Source organism: Tamandua tetradactyla, chromosome 8 (assembly GCF_023851605.1).
Source record: "Tamandua tetradactyla isolate mTamTet1 chromosome 8, mTamTet1.pri, whole genome shotgun sequence".
Taxonomy (NCBI): Eukaryota; Metazoa; Chordata; class Mammalia; order Pilosa; family Myrmecophagidae; genus Tamandua; species Tamandua tetradactyla.
In genome coordinates this window covers 32,034,367-32,057,064 of record NC_135334.1, presented here as the reverse complement: position 1 = coordinate 32,057,064, position 22,698 = coordinate 32,034,367, and the positions used below count along the sequence as shown (strand labels likewise).

General features: G+C 37.9%; 1 long non-coding RNA gene across 1 annotated transcript in view; it reads left to right on the top strand.

Moving 5' to 3' along the window:
* LOC143643329 (uncharacterized) overlaps positions 1 to 22,698 on the top strand; it is a 121,732-nt gene that overhangs the window by 90,309 nt on the left and 8,725 nt on the right. The window lies entirely within an intron of this gene.

Sequence of the window (22,698 nt, the reverse complement as noted above, 5' to 3'; positions counted from 1 at the left end):
CTAAATCTGGGAAGGACATTAAAAAGGAGCAGCACAAGAGATAGGAAGAAAACCAGTAGCGTATGAAATAAAAGACAAGGTGGAATTTTCAAGAAGGATGACTCATCAACAATATACAATCCATAAAAGTAATGGAGATATTGGACTTGACTGAAAGGTGTCTATCGGATTCATCTAACAGATCCAAAATTTATATTTTGCTTTATAGAAAATTTCAGGTGCATTTCCTGTTTACTTCAGGATGTTTTGACCAATGCAATAAGATAAGAAATAAAAAGCATAAGCATTGTAAAAAAAAAAAAAGAGGCAAAACTGTCATTATTTGCAGATAATTTCAATGAAAACCTAAAATCAGAAATCTATTTGACAAATAAGAGACTTTAGAAAGTTTGCTAAATTCAAGATTAACAGTGACTTTTTTTCTATACCAACAATAATTAATTAGGAAATGTAATAGAAAATAGACCACTTAAAATGTGGGGGGGGGGGCTTAAAAATAGAATGCCTAGTAATTAATACATTACTCACAAAAAACCTTGTGTCTGATGCTCCTTTTATCCAAGATATGGGCAGTTGAGCAAATAGATAAGAACAATAAATAAATGAATAATAGGGGGGATAAGGGGTAAAAAAATTAGGGTAGATTTAAGTGCCAGTGGTCAATGAGAGGGAGGGGTAAGGGATATATGAGTTTTTTCTTTTTATTTCTTTTTCTGGAATGATGCAAATGTTCTAAAAATGATCATAGTGTTGAATACACAACTACATGATGATATTGTGAACCATCGATTATATACTCTGGATGGATTGTATGTGTGTGAAGATTTCTCAATAAAAATATTTTTTAATGAATTAAAAAATAAAACATAAAAATAAATTATCCACAAAACTTTCATGGGAAAATATTTTCATGTGGAAAAAAATTTAGAGGCTTTTATTGAGGGGAATATGACAAACTGATTCTAAAATTTAAGTAAATGTCCTTGTATATTGAAGAAATCTTTTGAAAAAGAGAGCAAGAAGGAGGACTCAATTTATCAGATATTAAGAAATATTGAAAAGCTATAATAATTAAAATACCAGACCAGACACAGATATATAGAATAGAGCATAGAAAAGGCACAACTTATAAGCGAATTTAGTACATGGTAGAAGTGATATCACAAATCAGTGGGGAAAGGTAATTTAAAAAGGGGAAATCTAAATAACTGCCGAGTATATGAAGAGATGCTCTGTACACTGGTAATCAGAGAAATGTAAATTAAAACAACAGTGAACCAACTACACTGTTGTAACAACTAAATTAAAGCAACAGTGAACCACTATACAAATGTAACAACTATTACATTTGATAATATTGTTTGTAAGGATGTTGAGTAATGGTTGCTTTCATATCCTACTGGTGGGAAGATTTGGGGCAGATATTTTGGAGACCAATAAGGTAGTAGTTAGTGAAATTAAGTATGCATAACCCCAAGAATTAACTATTTCATTCCTGTGTTGTGTGACCTGGACCAATACTTTTCAAAGTTCAATGTGTGTACCAATCACCTGAGGATCTCACTAAACTGCAGATTGTGATTGAATAGGACTATGGTGAAGTCTGAGATTAATTTCTATCAAGTACCAGATGGTGTCTATACAGCTGGTTGGAGAACCACACTTAAGACCGTGTCCCTAAAACAGTGATTTTTTAACCCCTTTATATTTTTCAGAATCACCTGGGACATTAACAAAAATACTGATGTATAAGTATCACTCCTTATTTGGAAGGTAGCACTGAGGTCTCCAGGTGTTAGATTTAAAACAAAAAATCTTACCCAGATGTGCTGGTTTGAAATTGTGTACTCCAGAAAAATCATGTTCTTTAATCCTGATTCAGTATTGTAAGGTGGGATCTTTTTTATTAAGTTGTTTCCATGGAGATGTGACCCACCCAATAGTGGATGGGATCTTTTAATGAGGTGGTTTCCATGGAGATGTGTTTCTGCTCTTTCAAGGTGGTTATTGATCTGCCTACTGGAGTCCTTTAAAAGAGGAAACATTTTGGAGAGAGTTCAGAGCCGGCAGAGCCAACACAATAACTGGATGTTTAGAGAGGCAGAAGCCAAAGGACCAACAGATGCCAGCCACATGCCTTCTAGCTGACAGAGGTGTTCCAGACCAATCAGTCTTTCTTGATTCAAGGTATCTTTCTCTGGATGTCTTAGTTTGGACATTGTTATGACCTTAGAACTGTAAACTTGTAACATGATAAATTCCCTTTTAAAAAGCCATTCCTCTTCCAGTATATTGCATTCTAGCAGCTTTTAAAAACCAGTGTACCAGGTGATTTTACTATATTAGCCATGGTTGAGAACCTATGCCCTAAGAGAAACTTTATATTTAAGAATGCTTATCACAGTGCCGTTTTAAAGAATTAGTGTAATCAAGATGTTCATCATTTGTGTGCAAATAAGTAAATTCTGGTATTTGTACAGAATGGAGTACCATTAAAAAGTCAAGAGGGGAAATAAAAAAGTATTTACAAAGTCTGCTTGGGAAACTGAGGAGAAAGGAGGAAATATTCAACTTCCACTTTGGAGAATTCCTGATATTTTCACAAGCAGCAGGGACAATCAAATCAATAGGCTGAGCCCTTGATCTTCGGGTTCACCCCTATGAAACTTATTCCTGCAAAGGATAGGCTAAGCCTACTTAAAATTAGGTCTAAAACAGGTATGACCACTTGGCCAAGTTGACACATGAACCTGACCATGACAGGAACCCTCTGAAGGTTTTGGTTTCTGCAGAGTAAACTGAAGGTGGGAAACATTAGTAGGATCTCTACTAATGTTTTAGTAGATTTTTTTTTCACTTTAGACTTTTTAATATTTCATACAGCGATTATGGTGCATTCAGGAACCTAGTCCCCCAAATCCTAAGAGGGCTCCCACCCCTGTCCTCCTTCCCCATTTGAGGGCCCCAGGGTTTAGGGTAGAGGAAGGGAAAGTAACCATCCATCCGGGGGCTGACCCTAGAGACTGTCCCTGCCCTGCCTCACTCATCCCAGGGGTAGGGGGGTAACACCTGGGCACAGCTCCTCATGTGTTCCTCTCCCTGCTTGTGCACATACACACACTATGGCTCCTCAGTGAGTTGGTCAGTTCCTGGCAGGGCCCCTACTCAACAGCACCAAGTGGGAGGGGGGCAGGAGGGCTGGGCTGGGCTAGGGAGACCATGAGAGGGAAGGAGGCCCCGGCTATGGGACTGCAGGAGGGAAGAGTGGGACCCCCTGCCTCATCCATCTGCCAGAGTCTCTGGTAGTCCCCAGGTCCCCCTGCAGCTGGGGATGGCAGGTGGGGTAGGAAGGCGAGTGGCTGAGGCATGCTTTCCCTTAGCTGACCCCAGATAGTGCCCTGAGTGTTCTTTAGGGTTAACAGGAAAGACATTGTTGGGGCCTTGGCAAACTGGCAATTTGCAATATCTAGCTGAAGCTTGCATAAAAGTAACCTGCAGAATACCCTCTGAACTCGATTTGAACTCTTTTAGACACTAATACTTTATTTCATTATATTTCTTTTCAACCTTTTGGTCAGAAAGGCATTGTCAATCTGACTGTGTCAGTGTCAGACTCATCTCCAAGAGTCATGTCCCATGTTTTCAGGGAAACTCAAATCCATGGATATCATCTCCCACATAGGGGGAAGGGTAATGATTTTAACTGCAGAGTTGGGGGGAGAGAGAGAGAGAGAGGGTGGGAGAGAGAGAGAAACCAAGGAACCAAGAAAGTGCTCTGGAAGTAACTCTGAGGCATAATTATATGTAGGCTTAGCTCCTTCACTACAGAAATAGGTTTCATAAGAGCAAGCTTCTAAATCAAAGGCTTGGTATATTAATTTGGGAGTCCCTAGTGATTGAGAAAGACTCAGGGATTTTTCTGATGGGAAAGTGTAGCAGTTCCATGTGCTTTTTCTCCAGTTCCTCAAGGGATTTTTACAATACTTTCTAATTATCTATCCAACATACTTTGAGATGTATCTGGGTATTACATTAATCTGTACAGAATTGCAAGTTGTCCTTCCCATTCTGGGCTTTATGTTTTTAGGTTCTTTATTAAATGGATTAAAGACATGAATAGTCATTTTTCTGATAAACAAATACAGATGGAAAAAAAGTATTGAAGAGATTAAAAATCTCTTTTAAAGATTTTATTGAAGAGAAAAAAAATGAAGATATTATCATTTTCAATAGCTATAATGGAAATGCAGGAAAAGACTACAAAAGGATACCACCTCATCCTTATAAGAATGGCTGCTATTAAACAAATAGTAAATTACGAATGTTGATGAGGAGGTAGAGAAATTGGAAACTTATGCACTGCTGGTAGGAATATGTAATGGTATAGCCATTATAGAAGACAGTTTTGTGGTTTCTTTGCAGACTAAATATCAAGTTCCCATATGACATGGTAATACCACTACCTGGTATATACCCAGAAAATCTGAAAGCAGTGACACAAACCATCATTTTCACACTGATGTTCATAAAGGCATTATTCACAATCACTAAAAGATGGAAACAATTCAAGTGCCCATCAATGGATGAGTGGATTAAAAAAATGTGGTACATACATATGATGGAATATTATGCAGCAATAAGATGAAATGACATCCTGAGCCACATTACAAGATGGATGAGCCTTCAGGACATAATGCTGAGTGAAATAAGCCAGATACAAAGCATAACTAATGCATGAATCCACTTGATGACTATAGAAAAAGCTGTGATTTCTAGTGACATAGTTTGACTCATGGATCCTCAGAATCTGTATGGAGTAGAATCACTTTATCACAGAGTATGTATATGTTCAGCTTTAGAAGACATCACCAGTTTATCAAGTTGATTATATCAGTTTGCATTCCCACCAACAGTGTATGAGGGTTCTCTACATCCTCTGCAACACTAAATATTGTCAACTGGGAAATTTTAGGTAGTCTGATGGGTGATTGGAGATAGATTGTTGTTCTAGTTTGCCAGCTGCTGGAAGGTGATATACCACAGAGTGGCTTTTAAAAGGGGTAATTTATTAAGTTGCAAATTTACAGTTCTAAGGCTGTGAAAATGTCCAAATTTAAGCATCTATAAAAATGTCCAAATTAGGGCACCAACAAGAGGTTACCTTTACTCAAGAAAGATCGATGGAGTTCAGGTTTTCTCTCTCAACTGGAAAGGCACACGGTGAACATGGGCATGCCTGCTAGCCTTCTCTCCAGGTTTCTTTATTCATGAGTTCTCCCAAGGGTATTTCCTTCTTCATCTCCAAAGTCGACTTTGAGCTCTCATGGTTCTCATGGCTCCGTTTTTTTTGTGACTCTTTCCAAAATGTTTCCTCATTTAAAGGATCTCAATAAACAAATCAAGACCCACCTTCAATAGGTGGAGTCATATCTCCCTATAGTCAAAGGTTGATACTCACAATAGGTGTGTCACATGTAATCTAATCAAGTTTCCAACCTATAGTATTGAATAGGAATGAAAAGAAATGACAGCTTCCACAAGATGGATCAATATTGAAACAAGGCTTTTCCTTAGAAAATAATCCTTTCAAACTGGCACACTCGTTGTGATATTTGGTTTGTGTTTCATTAATGGCTACCAATGTTGAACAATTTTATATGCTTTTTGACTAGATCATACCTTTTCAAAAGTGCCACTTTAAACCTTTTGTACATTTGTATCTGGGTTGTCTCTTTTTCTTATTGTTTGTAAGAATTTTAAAAATAAATTTTCATCCTTTTTAAATTAAAAAAAATTGTAAAATAGACAATTTTAAAGATACCAGTAAAAATCAACTATTCAGAAATAAGTTTATTAGAATTTTATTTTATCTTTTTCTTTTTCACTCCATATTATCGATGTTTCTATAAGTTGGGATCATGCTGTAGATACAGTTTACAGTATTTTATAGATACAGTGTTTTAATTCCCCCCATGCATTTATAATGAACTTTTGCTACTTTTTCATTTGGTCTATCAGAGCTCCCCTTGCCCATGCATTTATTCATGTGGCAGAAGCAAATCCAATCAGGAAGGTGAGAGAGGATTGGCTCTTCACTCCAGGATCCTAAATATAAGGGTACAGATCTCTGTCTTTACATGGAAAAAACCTGCATGAGAATGAAATCAGTGTAGAAAGCCGAGCTGGGAGACACTGAAGTCAAGTCCTGGTGATTATTTAATTCCTTCATCCAGCTGTGTCTCTTGGGCTTTCTCCTCTTCTGTGAGTCAATATAGTCCTTCTTGTGAATAAGTTCATTTGTTTTGGTGTTCTGTCACTGTTATCAGACAGTCTTGCTACTATAAATTTATATAATAAAATATTACATTACTTTAAAAAAAAATTAGGTCTAAGAGTCACCCCCAGAAAACCTCTTTTGTTACTTAGATGTGGGCTCTCTCTCTAAGCCAACTCGGCAAATGAACTCACTGCCTTACCCCCTATGTGGGACATGAGTCCCAGGTGTGTAAATCTCCCTGGAAACATGGGACAGAACTCCCAGGATGAGCCAGGACCTGACGTCAAGGGATTGAGAAATCCTCCTTGACCAAAAAGGAGAAGAGAGAAATGAGACAAAATAAAGTTTCAGTGGCTGAGAGATTTCAGACTGAGTCAAAGGGTTATCCTGGAGGTTATTCTTATGCATTATATAGATATCCTTTTTAGTTTATGGTATGTTGCAGTGGCTGGAGGGAAGTACCTGAAACTGTTGAACTGTGTTCCAGTAGCCTTGATTCTTGAAGATGATTATATAAAGATATAACTTTTGCGATGTGACTGAGTTTTTGTGAAAACCTTGTTTCTGATGCTCCTTTTATCCAGGGTATGGACAGATGAGTAAAAAAAAAAATGGATAAAAATAAATAATAGGGGGGATAAGGGGTAAAATAAATTAGGTAGATGGAAATACTAGTGATCAATGAGAGGGAGGGGTTAGAGGTATGGTATGTATGAGTTTTTTTTTTTTCTTTTTATTTCTTTTTATGGAGTGATCTAAAAGATGTTCTAAAAAATAACCATGGTGATGAATACGCAACTATGTGATGATATTGTGAGCCATTGATTGTATACCATGTATGGAATATATGCGTATGATGTGTCAACAAAAAATTTTTTTTTTTTAAAAAGGCTAGAGAAATAAACCAGATTTATATGAAGCAGTATGGCTGTCTGTCAACAATATTCTGAGCAAAGAAAGAAATAAACAAAATTATATTTAGAGCACATTTATCTGTATAAATACAGACAGCAATGCTATATGGTTTTATGCTAACATATGCATATAAAACACATACAAAGTTAATTGGGTGTCTTTATCATGTAAGAAGAATAGATTGGAATGGGCACAAAAAATAAAAATCTTAAAAAATAAAAAAGACCAGGCTTTCATAGAGTATTGGTGACTGCTTGCCAAGATTGTAGAATGTGAAAAATTAATTCTATATATGAGCTAAAAAAATAAGCCTCACCAGGTCTTATTGATGAACGTGTAAGAATAATTTCTGTAAATTTGTTGATGGTAGAAATCAGAATGCATTAGGCTGAAAAGAGACTGTGAAGTGAGACTAGTTTCCTTCATCATTATCATTAGAAAAAAAAAAAGTTACCTGCAAAAAAAATTAAAAAGGTAAGGGCAACAAGAAGAGTTTAAAGAGGGTGTTTTTACATGACATTTTTGAGCCAATGGATAGTTGGACGGAAAGAAACATATAGAGAATACGGAGTTGAGGTCAAAGGACTGAGAGGGTGGCTGACTTTTAAAACAAGTTTCCTGAAAAGACAGGTACAGAAATCCAGAATTGTAGGTCCCAAATTCTGTTCTACAGATTAGAGTCTGGTCTGTTTCGTGATATATAGTGTATATAATCTCCCTCTCCTTTCCTGTTTCTTTTTTATGTCTCCCTATATATATGTATTTCTTTATCTATACATGCACACAAACACAGAGGCAAATATGTGAAACGTATATTATAGGGAATTTTGTTCACACTGTTTTCTGTTTGTTTGTTTGCGGGGCAGGGGAGGGGAGGGGTGCATGGGCAGAGAATTGAACCTGGGACTGCCACATGGCAGGCAAGAATTCTTCCATTGAACTACCCATGTTCCTTCTTTCCTTCTGTACGAAATATTTTACTACAAAGAAATAAATCACTAGCGATCTTGTTAAACTTTGGCTTCCTAAAGTCTCACCCATGGGAATTCATATTCAATAGGACTGGCTGGGTCTTGAGAATCTATATCTTTAACAAGATCCCTAAGTAATTTTTATGCTTCTCAAATTTGGGAGGCACAAATGTAGGGCACAGGTGAAAAGAATACCCTTGGGCAGAAGAAGGGGCACTTTTTTGAGATAGGAAAAAATACCTAAGGATGGGAGAGAGAGAAAATTAGTTGCTAAGCAAGGTTGGCCTCTGGACATGAAATGGACATATCTGCTGAGAGGAGTGAGGAAAATGTGTGCCTTATCTAAAAACATAGAATGAGAACCCAGAAGCAGTTGTCTGAGGATAACACTGATTGGCATTGTTCTAAGAGAGCCCTGACCTCTGTCAGGGAAGTTCTTAAACTCCCAGAAGAGACAGGTGACTATAGCCTTAGGATTAAATTACCTGTAATGCTACAGAGACTGGATGATCTAGGGTCCATCCCAAATGGTAGAGTGAAGGGATTCAGTGTGAAACAGTAGTCATAGAGCTGCCAATAGCTATGGAGCAGTAGAAGTCTTCTAGAAACTGCATCAAAAAGAGGAGAATGACATAGGACTTCTACTCCTTTATTGGGTATTTCATACAAGGGGACCATAGGAATAGTTTTATGGTTTGAATTGTGTCCCCAAAAGTTATGTTCAAGTCCTAACACAAGGTCTCATGAACGTGATCCTATTTGGGAAAAGGATCTTTGAAGATGTTATTAGCTAAAATGAGGCCAGACTGGATTAGGATGTATCCTGATCCAATATGATTGATGCCCTCATAAGAAAGGGAGAATTGGACCCAGTCAGAGAGAGAGGCAGTCATGTGACAGAGTAGAGATTGAATTATGCCACGGAATATCATGGATTGCTTTAAGCCAGAACTTAAAGACTTCAGAGAAAGCACCTAATTTAGGATTTGTAGCTCCCAGAACTATAAAAACAATAAATTTCTGTTGTTTGAATCCATCCAGTCTGTGGTGCTTTTTTGGGGCAGCCCCAGCAAACTAAGACAGGTGGGATGGAGGAGGGGTAAAACCCAGCATGCTGTGTCCCATTTCTGTGCTTTACCTTTGTTTGACTCCCTTTCTTTTCCATACTCCCACCCATATTAGTTCCATCAACTGTGCAAGCTTGAGCTCATTCTTCAGGAACCATTTGCAGAATCATCTTCAAGAGTCATCTTGTGTGAAATTTCTCCTGCCTCCCAGAGGCTGGAGCTATGTTCTTCCACATGTCCAATCCACCTTGTTTAAACCTGCTATTGTAGTATACACCAGATTGCATAGATTCTCAACAAATGACCATGAATTAATAAGGTAATAAACTGAGGGATGGTGGGAGTCACATATCTCTGTGACTGTCAGCCAAGTCCTTGTTTGTCCATACTCAAAGCAGATATGTCCTGGAGTAATAAGTGTTATAAAAGTGTTAACTTGAGAACAGGCTCTGAAAACCAAAGTGCAGAATAAGTTTATTGAGCCAAGTGACACATGTGGGAGCAGAACTAAAACAAAGTTACTGCTCAAAAAAAAAAAAAAAAAAAACATGGTGGAGAAATAGTTTCTACAGAACAAAATAAAGGTGTGAAAGGATGGGGAGGGGGAGGCAAGGAGAACTTGAGCCATGTGAGTTGTCTGTCCGAGGCCCTATGTCCTCGGGTAGATTTGCAAGGACTGTTTGCCAGGTGTTTGTAGGAATGGGCTTATCTGGTGAAGATAAGCAGACCTGCTGGACTTGCTTATTATAGTTTTTCCTTTCCCATGGAGGTAGGGGTCTTATACAGCAAAGGGTTGTTGGTATGCCGGCCTGCCTCCGTTATTTTCTGCTTCCTCTCTGTAGAAAAGGGAGAGTTCAGGCAGATCAAGTTCACTGGAAAACTATTTACCATTCCCACCCTTCCTCACCAGTGAACCAGGAGATCTGGAGCATAAGAGTCAACGGATACTGTTCTATCCTTGGACATTTAAAGGCAAGTAAAATAGTACTAAGTGCCTGTAGGATGAGCTTGCTCTTTGCCCTGGATGAAATAACCTGAGAAAATGGAATTTCAAGGTTATTTCACCTTCTGCTTTTTAGATGCCAATGAAACACAAAGTTCTAAGTGAGAAAGGAACTTTTTTCCAAATAAAAATTGGAAGATTTGTGTTTAGCTGAGAATTGTCTTTCAGGGATCTCCTGTCATGTCATCCATCCTCGCTCTGAATATTTAGGCTATCTGTGTCTATTTCTATACAATTGCAATAGTCTTATATGTGGCATATGCTTAAATGTCAATACGTGTGTCTTATTGTCATCTCGAATTTCCCTATACTTCCCTAATATCTCCTAAGAGTATCTAGATTGTTGCTTTTCACAAAGAGATGTGAAATCATAGAAAGTTAGAGAGCATATAATACAAAGTTCTCATCTTTCCAAAGAGAAAATTGAGCCGCAGAGACATTATTCAAATTTGCCTTATAATACACATTGATTTGAACAATGAAAGAGTCATTAAATCATTTATTCAGTCAATAAATTTTTCAGCGACTTTATGTGCAAAAATACAGTGATGTTCAACATAAATATGAATATGACACTATCTCTGGCATCAGGAATTTTGTAGTCTTTTCAGGAACAAAGTCATAAACAGCAGTATTCTGCCAGTGGAATATATACTTTGATTTATATGCTTGGGCACAGTTTGACAATATATAAGTTTAAAAAAAGTGACTTTGGCCCCTCAATTCTACTGTAAAGAATTAATCCTATAAAAATAAACTTAGATATAAACAAAGATTTAGCCATTAAGTGCTTTGAAATCAGAGTATTGCTTATGAAAGTCTTACTAGATTTCAGAATAAACTATGGTATGTGATACATGGAATTCTTTGCAGTCATTAAAAAGTGAATTGAGCAAGAATATTAATATGGAAACATGATCATGACATATTGTGAGGGCAAAAGAATAGGTACCATTGCAGTTTTTATTTTATGAACCTATTTGTATAAGAGATATCTTTATTCATTCTTAAGATAAAACAACCCGAAGTATTCATTATAGCTATCTCCAAATGGTAAATTACAGATACTGTTCTCTTTCTTCTTCTTCTTCCTTTTTTTTTTTTTCATATTTTCTAAATGTTTTCAATTACTGTAATTTGTTTTCAAATAAATAAATAAAATAAATGGTATCTGAGTGAAAGGCAGCATGGTTGGCCGTGACTATCTGTATCTCCCTGCTTGGAGCCGAAGACATTGAAGAGCTGAACTGTACTGACCCGTGACTCAAGTGACCCCTTCATCATGAGCAGTTGTTTTTCACTCAGTTGTCCCAACTGAGCAATGTAGAAATCCTTTTTTAAATTTCATGGGGAAAAGTCTAAAACCAATGTTCTCTCTAAATCTTGAGAACGGATAAATAAAAAAGTCTTAGGAAAGATGGTATAAAAAATTTCCAAAGCACATGAGAACAGCTCTACTCATTCTCTTGTGCTGGTCAAATTTATTGATGTTTGTCCCAGTGAGCACCATATACCCACCAACCTCTAAAGGGGTCCCCAAATCACCAAATAGCTCATTGTGTTCAGTAGGGGTCATGTGTTTTCATGGATTTTATTCTTTGAAAATGGGTAATTCAGGTATATGTGCTAACTCTTTGTCAGGCAGAACAAGCAGTCACCCAGACCATCCTACTCCCCAACCATCCAGAGTAATCAAGTGTTGACTGTTAACTAGACACCAAGAATCTCTGTTCTCAACAAAGTGCTTTCAATCTATGAGGGAGGGATCGGCATGTTCTCAAAGGACAAACTGAGACAAATTCAATGGGAACACTCTACCAAGGTCAGAGTGAAAAGAATATTTGCCTAACAAAGACCTCAAGGCAATCATATTAAATTAGAACAGGAATGAGTACATGCTCTCCTCTATTTATTTAGTTGGCAGAAGGTACTTTATTTTATATAGATCACATCACCATAATTGAAAATGTATTCTATTTTTAACGTATTGCACCCTGTTGGAGGGAGAAGCTGGCTTCTTAAAAGGGCATAGTGCAGCACAGGAAGGGAGGAAGAGGTAGATAATGAACATTTATTGAATACCCTCTTGGATCTCATTTAGCTCTCTGCCCTGGCTCCTTAATGATACAGTTCCCAGCTTGTCCAGATAATTATTACAATTTCCATTTTACAAATGGGGAAATCAAGGGTAAGTTTCAGAGGATTTAAGAAATGAACTCAGGATTGCACACTTGGTAAATGGCAGAGCTAGATTTCAGACTCAGGTCTGTCAGATTCCAAAGACCATGCACTTTCTAAAGCATCTCACTGCTTCTGACGGTCAGACAGAATGAATGCCAGAGTGTGTTAAATCATAAAGGAGGCAGAGAGAGACCAAGGGACAATGAAAGTAGCTTGGCATGTAAGACATTCAAAAGCCTCTGTGAAGTGGTCACGCAGTTGCCCCAGATTGATATCAGAAGAGTACTAGAAAGGCCGTGGTTATGGGAGGCTAGTTTCTGGGTGTTTGATTTAGAATCAGCCCTCATCAGGCTCCGGGGTATTTTAGCAGGCAGCTGTTCAATTGAATTGACCCTGAGCAAAATCAAGAAGCTTATGTTCATTATCTTCAGTACTGGTGACCCTGCCATTTTTAAATGAGGCAGGTTCGATTCCCAGTGCCTGCCCATACAAAAAAAAAAAAAAAGAGGCAGGGACATGCAAGATTCCAGTGGGTATCCAGTGCCTAGGTGTTTCATCCTGGGCCTAGCTCCCTGCATCTCATTTTGAATCTGCCTCTGTGGCTCTACAGTTACAGATATATTTGGCAAATGAAAGTGGTGGTATGGATCTCTGAGCTTGTCTCAGGGAATCAAGACTGAACTCATGATAACAAGGTCTTCATTGGCCTCCAACATACAGTTTCTTTTCTCAGAAGCAGGAATGAGCCCATTTGGGTTCTGGTCCTCAGTCAGCCAGAAGTCAGAGGTATGACACCCCTTCTGGTACCTGCTCCAAGTCCCCGGTCCCTTTTGTTTCCTCCTATGCCTTTTAGGCCCTCAGGTTCATCCTGCACTTTACAGGATTCTACACCAAAGCTCTACAGGTTGTATAGCTTTATGAAAACTTAGCTCTTTCTTTGCACACCAATGTTCATAGTAGTATTATTCACAATAACCAAATGTGGAAGTAATCCAAGTGTCCATCAGCGGATGAACGGATAAATAAAATATGGTATATACACACAATGGAATATTACTCAGCTGTGAAAAGGAATGAAGTCCTGATATATGTGACAATATGGATGAACCTTGAAGACATCACGCTGAGTAAAATAAACCAGACCCATAAGGACAAATATTGTATTATCTCATTTATTTAAAACAATTAGAATAAGCACATTCATAGAATCAGAATCTAGAATATGGCTTACCAGGGGTTGAGGGGGTATAGGGAATGGGAAGTTAAGGCTTAAAATATACAGGGTTCCTATTTGGAATGATGGAACTGTTTTGATAATGGATAATGGTGATGGCAGCACAACATTGTATACATAATAAGCAGCACTATGATATATATTTGAATGTAAGTAAAAGGGGAAATGATAGATTGTATATATGATAACAGAATAAAAATTTAAAAAAAATATTCCATGGGGTGCACAGGTGGTTCAGTGGTAGAATGCTCACCTTCCACACAGGAGACCTGGGTTCGATTCCTGGGCCATGCACCTAGAAAAAAAAGAATCCATGAAACTACACTACACAAACAATGAATCTTAAATTAAACCATGGGCTTAAGTAGTACAATTAAAAGGTTGCTATATTCCACACTAATGAAAGGTTTGATGGGGGTCAGGGTTGTATATAGGAATCCTGTATTTTTGCCTCATTTTTCTGTAAACCCGCAACTGCTCTAATAAAGAAAAAAATAAAAAACACAAAACTTAGCTTTCACATATCCCCATCCCTTGGGTCCTGAAAGGTGACTGGTTAAACTGAAAATTATGGAATTGTACCTTTGATCTTAGGAATTTATATAGTTTAATCTCAGATCTCTCCCAATTCAGCTGTTGACCTGTTCAACAGAAATTATTTGAAAGTTTGGTCTTTTGTTGAATCAAAATCTGCCTCTTTCAATGAATAGTGCTGAAAAATCTGGATATACATATGCAAAAAAATGAAGGTGGACCCTCTACTTCACGCCATAAATAAAAAGTAATTAAAAATGGATCAAAGACCTAAATATAAGAACCAAAGCTATAAAACTCCCAGAAGAAAACATAGGGAAACATCTTTAGGACCTTGTGTTAGGAAATGGTTTCTTAGATTGTATACCAAAAGCACAAGAAACAAAAGAAAAAAATAAAGAAATGGGACTTCAAGACAATTGAAAATTTTGTATATCAAAGGACTTCATCATGAAACTAAAATGCCAACCTACCGATAGGGAGAAAATGTTCAGAAGCCACATATCTCATAAGGGTTTGAAATTCAGAATGGATAAAGAAATCCTGCAATTTAACAATAAAAAGATAAACAACTCAATTTAAAAATGGGAAAAAGTCTTGAATAGACTTTTCTCCAATGAAGAAATACAAATGACCAAAAAGCAGTTGAAAAGATGTTCAACATCTTTTCCAATAAAACCATGAGATACACATCACACCCACTAGAAAGGCTACTATTAAAATAACAGAAAATTACAAGTATTGGAGAGAATGTGGAGAAATAGGAACACTTGTTCATTGTTGGTAGGTACATACAAGGGTATTCCCCTGTGGAAGAAAGTTTGGCAGTTCCTCAGAAAGTTAAGAATAGAGTTACCATGGGACCCAGCAATCCCACTTTTAGGTACATATCCCAGGGGATTAAAAACAAAGATTCAAAGGCATATTTGCATGCCAAATGGAAGCAATCCAAGTGTCCATCAACCAATGAATGGTTAAATCAAATGTGGTATATATATATATATACACACCATATATATATATATACATAAAATGTGATATTATTTAGCCATAAAAGGGAATGAAGTTCTCATATGTGCTACAGCATGGATGAACCTTGAAAACATCATTTGAGTAAAATAAGTCAGACACAAAAGGACCAATATTGTATGCTCTTACTGACATGAAATAATTAGTATAAGCAAATTTGTAGAATCAGAAACCAGAATACAAGTTTCCAGGAGCAGGGGTAGGGGTATGGAATAGGGATTAATGCCTAATTGGTATAGAATTACTGCTTGAGGTGATGGAAAAGTTTTGGTAATGGATAGCGGTGATGGCAGCAGAACGTTGTGAATTAATTAACAGCACTGAATTATATATTTGAATGTGGCTAAAAAGGGGAAATTTTAGTTTATATATGTTACCAGAATAAACTTAAACATAGGACTGTACAACACAGTGAACCTTGATACAAACTATTGTCTACAAATAATAGTTCAATTATAATAATATGCTTTCATCAACTGTAACAAAGATTCCATACTAATGCAAGGTTTTACTAGTAGGGGGTATATGGCAACTCTCTATTTTCAGCATGATTTTTCTGTAAATATACAACCTTTCTAATACAAAATTATATTAAAAAACAAAAAAGGAAAACATCTTCCTTCTAGCCATCTCTCATTGGTTCAGTTCTGCCCTCAGGAATTATGCAGCCCATGAAAGGTAATGTTAAAAATGTTTAAAAGAGCTAATGTCCTTTAATGAGATTATTAAGAGAGGCTTCTTGTAGGAGAAACTGTGTAAGAGAAAGCTTTAGGCAGGCCACTTCCAAGAGTCACCTTTGAATTCCTAGCAGTCCCATTTCCTCTGTTAGGTGGTGTTTGGAGGTTTTTGTTCTTCACCTGAAACAAGTCAGGAAAAGCCAAGTCTCCAGGTCCAGGCTGAAAATCCTCTAAGTAGCTCTTCTATTGCCAAATCTTTAGAGAGGATGGGCTGTGTAAGACGACAACCTCAGGCTTCAGCATGGCCCTACGTGACATCTCAATTAAAGACATATCCCTGATTAGAAAAAAAAAGGGGGGAGGGGGTGGAAGTAAATTATTTTGTATTTTTTGATGTTACTTTCAAATAAGCAGATGTAAATTACATAAGGCCTAGAAGAGCATCTATATTTTATCGGTACAGAAACAAACAGTAAGAACTTCTTCTATTATATAAAACTGACCATAGCTCACTTATTAAACACTGGATGATTGAAAGCACAGCAGCCATAACTTCAGAAGCAGCAGTTAAACCCTTGAATCCAAATGTCTGAACATCCCTGGTCACACCAGCTCTGCCATTTCTAACTCCTGAAACTCCTGAACATAGGGGCTCAAGACACCCAGTCACCTGAAGGTATAACCATTGCTGGGATCAGTAGCCTGGTCAATGGAGGATGTAAGCACAAATTCATTGGCTTTCATCCCAATATCTTCCAGAAAGGTATCTTGGATTAATAAAGAGTAGGCTTAGGAATCAGGCAGATTGGGTTTGATTCCTGGCTTCATCTCTGACTAGCTGTATGCCTTTGGAAAAACTTTTTCATCTCATTTTCCTCGTCTATTAAATGGAGATAATTCTCTGTTTTCCACAGGAGTTCAAGGATTAGGTGGAATCATGTTTATAAACCTGAACATTATAGTAGTAGTTTTTGTGAAAATGTATTCCCTTTCCCTTCTCTACCATATCTTCCTTGCCTCAAGCTTTTTCTCTAGTCTAGAGTTTAGTAAAAGGATGTGGTAGAAAGGGCTTTCAGATAGACTCTTAAACCAGCCCTTCTTTGTCTACTGCTACTGCTTTGATCATTTTGTTCTCATTACCACCTCCACAAAAAGATGAACCAGGTGACATGGGAGAAGCAAAACTCAAATCCATCTGTTCGATTCTTTGTATGCACAGCTTTTGGAAGAGGGTTAAAAGCTAGTAATGGAAGTGGGGGGGGGGGGGGAGCTTTTATTTATGATGCATTTACTCCAGACAATACAGAGATGCCTGTCTTCCCAGACCTTCTGACCAATGAGGGGGTTGTACATACAGATGAATCATTTCAGAAATGTGATGTGTGTTGTAATAGAGGTATTTACAGGTCATCAGGCAGTTTGGACACACAAATTGCTATTCCTCTCCCTTCCTCTCCCCTTCTCTCCCCTTCCCTTCTCTCTCTTACTACAGCTGAAAAGGGTTCCTGATCTTTCATTATTGAACTGGGCAGCTTACTAAGGGTCTGGGAAAAGCATTAGGCCTCTCCAGCTACCATTGAGGTTTTCTTGTTTTGTTTTGTTTTTGTTTTTTTTTGGAGTGCATGGTCTGGGAATTGAATGCCATTGAGTTTTGCTTCTAGGAATTCATTCCTGGATGTTGGTGGAGAACTTACTGGCAACTTGATATTGTGAGCAAAGAATGACAGATGTGGAGATAATTTTGAATTGTGTTAATGTTCTGGGAAACAAATGAGCTCCTGTTGACATAATACCTGATTTAAATAATGGATTGCAGTGTATTATGATTCAATGTCCTTGCTGAAAACTCAAATCTAAGAGTAAGATGTGCTTTTGTGAGATCTATTGCCATCATAATCCATGAAGTGTGCTTTATTCTGTTATTAAAACAGGATAAAATTCAATTTATTTGGATTATCTGATCCATTTCCTAAGAATAAAAGTATTACACTTGAAAGCTCTTTATAAATAAACATAATAAGGCAAAAAAGTATAATACTTTGTGTTACAAAAATATTATAACTTAAGCTATATGTTATTTAAAGTATGTGTCCTATTTTTCTGGTTTTGGTTTCTTGCTATTAATAATGATCATAAGCTTATTTTGAAAGTGTTTCCAATAATATGGGTCAACTGGCATTAAAGTGGAGACAAAAACAAACAAAACCATCTGTGCTTTCTTTTCTCACTTACCTATCAGACCTGAGTGTGTAGTGGACATTCCACCTCTTAACAGCATTCCTCTGAAAATTTTATTCAGCATCAGTCATGCAAAGGTTGATTTTACATCAACCAGCCCTGATATCATATCTGTATAATTTCAAATAATCTATGAGGCCTGTGTCGAAGACCTATGTTCTGTGAAGTTTCCTCCTCCTTTATTTCTTCTTTCTATGCTATAAAATCATTATGAGTATAAGTACATGGAACCTTAAGTAAGACATGAGATTTTGCTGGTTTGTCTAGAGTGATGCCCTGATAAATCACTCTAGTGTGATTTGAACAGTGAATAAAAAAGTATTTGCAAAGTCCCCTTCAGGGAATGGTGAGAAAGAGAGAAAATTCAACTTCTCCAAGTGGAGAATTCTTGATAATCTCACAGGCAGTGTGGACAACCAAAGCTATAGGCTGAGCCCCCAATCTTGGGGTTTGTTCATATGAAACTTAACCCCCCAAATGATAGGTCAAACCTACTTAAAATTAGGCCTAAGAGTAACCCCCAAGAGAACCTCTTTTGTTGTCCAGATGCGGCCTCTCTCTCCAGCCAACACAACAAGCAAACTTATCACCCTCCCCCTGTCTACATGGGACATGACTCCCAGGGGTGTGGACCTTCCTGGCAATGTGGGACAGAAATCCTGGAATGAGCTGAGACTCAGCATCAAGGGCTTGAGAAAACGTTCTCGACCAAAAGGGGGAAGAGTGAAATGAGACAAAATAAAGTGTCAATGGCTGAGAGATTCCCAACAGAGTCAAGAGGTTATCCTGGAGGTTGTTCTTACGCATTAAATAGATATCACCTTGTTAGTCAAGATGTAGTGGAGAGGCTGGAGGGAAATGGCTGAGAAAATGTAGAGCTGTGTTCCAGTAGCCATGTTTGTTGAAGATGATTGTATAATGATATTGCTTTCACAATGTGACTGTGTGAATGTGAAAACCTTGTGTCTGATGCTCCTTTTAACTACCTTATCAACAGACGAGTAAAACATATGGAATAAAAATGAATAATAGGGGGAACAAATGTTAAAATAAATTTAGAGTGAAATGTTGGTTATCGGTGAGGGTGAGGGGTGGGGGGTATGGTATGTATGAATTTTTTTCTGTTTTCTGTTTATTTCTTTTTCTGAATAGATGCAAATGTTCCAAGAAATGATCATGATGATGAATATGCAACTATTTGATGATATTGTGAATTACTGATTATATATGTAGAACGAAATGATCAAAAGTTACAAATATTTGTGTTTGTTTGGTGTTTTTTGGTATTATAAAAAAATTAATTAAAAAATCATTATGAGTAGAGAGGGAGGTTTAGAGAAGAAAGGGTAGACAAAATTAAAATCTTTATATACAATGTAGACTATAAAAATTTCCATTTACAGAATGCCTTCTGTGTGGTAGGAAATTTTCACCTATGTTTTAAAATCTTCACATTAATGCTTTACAGTAGGACTGTGTTTTCCCTATTTTACAGAGACGGAAACTGAGACTTACAAGTTAAATGACTTGTCCTGAGTCTCAGAATTAGCAGTGCTGAGGTAAGGTGATTCCTAAGTTTGCTAGTTTTCAAATCCCTCACACTGCAGTTGGCCTATAGCAGAAAACTGGTTTGTGGGCCCCATCCAGGTCAAGGCCATGGTGTTTTGTTTTGCTTGGCCAGCACTGTAGCAGGCTCTCCAAGTTAGCCATTTTTATTTTATCATATTCCTCCATTCCCTTCATGCACTTATTTTATCTCTCTAGTCCCTGGTAGAGTTTGTGACTTCTGTCCCTGGTGAATGGATCATGGCTTTGGAGCAGACAGGCAAATCTTACATTCCTGACTCGGCCAGTTGCTTATGATGTGTCCTTTTGGCAAGTCTCTAAGCCCATTTCTTCCACACAAATGCAGATAACTTTACCTACACCATAGAGCTGTTATAAAGATTAGAAGGAAGTATATGTGAAATGCTTGGCATTCAATATTTACTGGTGCCCTCTCTTATCCTCTCCCACCCTCTTTTTTGTGAAATCATTGCTTTGAAAAACTCCCATATGTTCTTTTAACTCTGAAGACTTTACATGTATAGAAGTGTTCATTAAGACTAGTGTCAATTGCTACCATAAGAGGATATCAGATTGGAGTTCTTCTCCCTCTATATTTTATTGAGATGTGGAAATGAAAGGCACCAAATAGCAAAGTGAGTATGAAACCTATCCTCATATATAATGATTTCCAACATAAATATTCAATAACCACTTTCATGATCCTTTGTTCCCTCAACCACATTAAGGATATTAAAAAAGTCATAATGGGGAGAAATGAGAAAGTTGGTGAAAAGATATCCTAGGAGTTGGCTGTGTTAAAAGTCCTTTCGCCTCTCCTCCTTTTCCTCAAGCCTAATGGGGACAGACTTCTATGTGGTCCTTTGTAGAGCTAAATATATGAGTGGCCACAGTTGTTGTGATGGAGAATGAGACTCTGATGACTTGGGTCTGACTCTCATGCAGGAAATCTAGAGGACAAATGTCTAGCAGAATGCTTTCATGGCAGTGTCGGGGGTGTGGGGAGGTTGCTATAATCACATTCGTCTGCATTCCTAGATCTCATTCTAGACAAAGTCATATGAGTGTTTCCCACAGAGCAAATGTGGGCCATGGGAGCAGCTTGTAGCAGATGTTGTCAATGACACACCTATCTCCCCTAGACCCTTACATTTCAGTGTGCTCCTAATTACTAGTGTCTGAATCTCTGCCCTTCAAGACTTTTTCTAGGATTTCAGGGGGTCACTCTGCCTGTCAGTGAGGTAGGCCAGAAATGCCACAGAGTTATAGTCTTCTTTGGAGCTGCTGAAATTATATTATTCTGAGATGGTAGATAAATACCACAGCTTCCTTGTTTCTATGCTGAAATAACTTGGAGACATGTGTTTTACACCATTTTCCAAAATTTGCCTTTGGGATTCAACTCTAGTAGTAACTGGTTTAGTAGTGCACTCCTTACAGGGTATTTTCTCTTCTCTGTATAACTTCTTCACTCCCCTAATATTGTTCTCTCCCAAATAAACTACTTGCAGTTGGGTCCTGGCATCAGGGTCTTCTGGGAAAACCCAACCTCAGATAGTTGGTACTATGAGAGGTCCAAAGGAGAACCCCTTTAGGATGGGATTATGGAACTTGCCAACCAGATCACAAAAGAACCCAATTACTGGTGGTAAGAGAGGTGGTGATAATCCCTGAGATGCTGAGCACCACAAATATTAATGCTCTCATCTGGGGTGAATTGGAATAGGATATGGGCTTATGCAATATCTCCAGCATTTTTAGATATGGTGGCAGTGGCAATTATGAGGACTGTGGAATTGATATTTTGTTGTACCTGTTATAGTGGCATAGAAGAAAATGATATGCTCAATTGGGCTAACTATCAATATGAGCTCAGTGTGAAACCCAGAAGACCTCTGACACAGCATTTAAAACCATATTTCTTGTAGCCAAAGGATAGATCTAGCTGCTTATCAGATTCAGCACCTGAGTGTGAGCAAGGTGGAATTGTGGACTACATTCTGAATCCTGGAAGTTCTCCTATGCTAAAACCAGGCCCTGGAGACCTGACATGGAGATGTTTAGGCAGAGGTGCTTGTGAAACTCAAACCTCCGGATTCTCCTAAACTCTCTGGGCTTGCAGAAATGGTTTACAACCCATTGCTATAGTACAACATATTCTTGTTGCCTGGAGAAAACAAAGAGAAAGATGCCTCATAAGATTGCACTTGTCTTCTTTAAGGTTGCCCCAACCTCTCACTCATGGATTCTAGAATAAAAACTAGGGTTAAAACTCAGCTTGACCTACTGGAAAAGTACTTTTCATGCTCTAAGAAGAAGAGATCATTAACAAAACAGCTTAAAGACCTGGCTAATAAGTCCTGGGGAAATCAGGAAAAACAGACCTAAAAGTGGACCTTGAGGGTGTTAGTCTAGTGGTTGAGGAATATAAAGCTGATAGAATTTTTGAAAGTGGTGCAATGTCTTATGACCTCAGCTTAATGTCTTGGCAGAGACACCTGGAGCTGCTGAGATGGCTCATGAAACCTTAGAAAATGATGGGTGTTAGTTTGCAAGCTACTGGAATGAGATATACCAGAGCTGGGATGGCTTTTAAAATGGGGGATTTAATAAGTTACAAGTTTACAGTTCTAAGGAAGTGAAAGTGTCCAAATTGAGCCATCAACAAGAGATTACCTTCACTCAAGAAAGGCCGATGGGTCAGGAACACCTCTGTTAGTTGGGTAGTCATGTGGCTGTCATCTGCTGGTCCCTTGCTCCTGGGCTCCATTGTTTTCAGCCTCTGTTCCTGTCGGGGTTCCTCACTTTACTTCTCCAGGGCAGACTTTCATCTCTTGGCTTCCCTAGGCTCTCTCTGGGTTTCTAACACCTTATGGCTGCTGGGCTCCAAGCGTCTTCAAACATCTGCCTCTGTTCTCCATGTGTCCACATCTGTATCAGCTCTGCTGTGAAGTTTCTGTTGGCTCTGAGGCTTTTGTTGTTTCTGCCTGTCTCCAAAATGTTTCC